This window comes from Salvia miltiorrhiza, chromosome 6 (assembly GCF_028751815.1).
Source record: "Salvia miltiorrhiza cultivar Shanhuang (shh) chromosome 6, IMPLAD_Smil_shh, whole genome shotgun sequence".
In the NCBI taxonomy this organism is placed as follows: Eukaryota; Viridiplantae; Streptophyta; class Magnoliopsida; order Lamiales; family Lamiaceae; genus Salvia; species Salvia miltiorrhiza.
In genome coordinates this window covers 41064248-41066172 of record NC_080392.1, presented here as the reverse complement: position 1 = coordinate 41066172, position 1925 = coordinate 41064248, and the positions used below count along the sequence as shown (strand labels likewise).

Genomic DNA, 1925 nt, shown 5'->3' with positions numbered 1-1925 from the left:
TCTCCCATTGCTTTGAGAAATCATAATTTTGTTGGTTTCTGCGCACTGTTTATGATCTATAATGTGTTTATATTGCTAGACGTGTTTTCCAGGGGGTTTTAGCTATGAAAATAATCTAAAAAAGTTGGGGCTATATAAAAGTAGAGATTTAATCTAATTTAATTAGCTGTGAATAATAGGATAAAATTGTAATTTTATAATTATTTATTATTATTATTTTGTATTGGGGGCTATAGTGAGTAAAATGGGGGCTGTGAATATAATTACCCTTAAACTTTTTTTCAAAAATATCACATCCTAAGCTAATCACAAAATAATACTTATCGTTTTATTTTATTTTTTCTTGGTTGTGGCTCACAAATACAATACGACCATCGATAATTGACGTGTTCCAGTCAATTCTCATGTTGTCAATACACGTGGAATAAAAAAAATATACAACAACATAACACATCTTTCAAATGCATATCTTAAACTTCACGTCGCCAAACCCTTCCTCTCCACAGTAGGCGCTGCCGCCCACCATCACCACCACCGGCGGCGGCACGTGTAGCTCTCTACCTCATCATGATCATCCTTTGCCTCCTTATCGCAATCATCCACCACCGCCCTTTGTCGTCCTTGCTGTTCGCTCTCTCCAATCTGCCACCCTACTCTTTGCCTTTCTCCTCCTCGCCCTCGCTGAAGCCACACACAACTTCGCAGCTGAGAACAAAATCGATGCCAGCAGCTTCAGCGTGGTTTACAGAGGGAAACTCTCCAACTACCGCGAGGTTGCGGTTAAGTGGAGCGAATTTGGCCCCAAAACGAAGAAATTTCTAGAAAATGAATACAAATTCGAATTGGAGATCTCGTTTCTATCGCGATTGCATTACAAGCATTTTGTTAGGTTAGTCCTTTACTTCGAGGAAAGAGACAAGACGCTCATTATGATCACCTCCATAACAAGGGCAACATCGAGAAGAGCAGCGGCATGGTGAATTCATAGTACGTAGATGAGGATCAAAATTGTGCTCGACACCGCGTACCTCCACAGCTACTATGTGCTGCCGATCATCCACCGCGACATCAAATCCTACAACATCTTGCTAGATGCAAATTGGACAGTTAGGGTTTCTGATTTCGGGTTGTCACTGATGGGGGCGGAGGATGATCGGGATTATCGACTGATGAAGGCGGCCGGCACGGTCAGGTACATTGACCTCAAGTACTACGGTGGTGTTAGAGCTCTTGACAGGGAGAAGGGCGATTTTCAAGGACGGGAAGGCTCCAATCAGCGTGGTGGACTACACGGTGCCGACGATCATTGTCGAGGAAGTGGAGCAGATGCTTCACAGATGAGTTGGGGCGGTGAAGGTGACTAGGTGAGTGAGCTGGAGGCGGTAGAATTGGTGGCGTATATGGCGATGCACTGTGTGCATTTGGAAAGGAAGGGCAAGCCTTACATGACTAACACTGTTGTTAATTTGGAGTGAGCTTTGTTGCTATGTGGATATAGCCATGGGAGCCTCTCAAGTGGAACTATTTCGATTGTTTTTTATTGATTTAAGAAAGAAACTTCAAGTTTGAAAGATGCATTTCTATTTATGTGTATTTTCTTTTTCTTGTTCCACGTGTATTGACAACATGACAATTGGCCGGAACACGTTAATTATTGGTCGTTGGATTATTTTTGGAGGCCACAAAAAAGAAAAAATAGATCGATGGATATTGTATTGTAATTACTCTTAGGTTGTGACATTTTTTAGAAAACGCCCAAACAATGGGCCAAAAGGTGATGTTTACCTAATAGAAGACGATTCATAACATTGGTATTTTATTTATCTTCACCAGTTAAAAATATAAATAAAAGATACTTAGATGTATTTGAAATAAATAAGTTTTTTTTTTCAATTTAATATTGTCAATTAAATATTGATTTTGAA

At 40.2% G+C, this 1925-nt stretch overlaps 1 pseudogene; it reads left to right on the top strand.

Annotated features, from left to right (window-relative positions):
* The first annotated feature begins 244 nt into the window (after positions 1 to 244).
* LOC130990932 (putative serine/threonine-protein kinase-like protein CCR3) lies at positions 245 to 1364 on the top strand (annotated as a pseudogene).
* Positions 1365 to 1925: the final 561 nt, after the last annotated feature.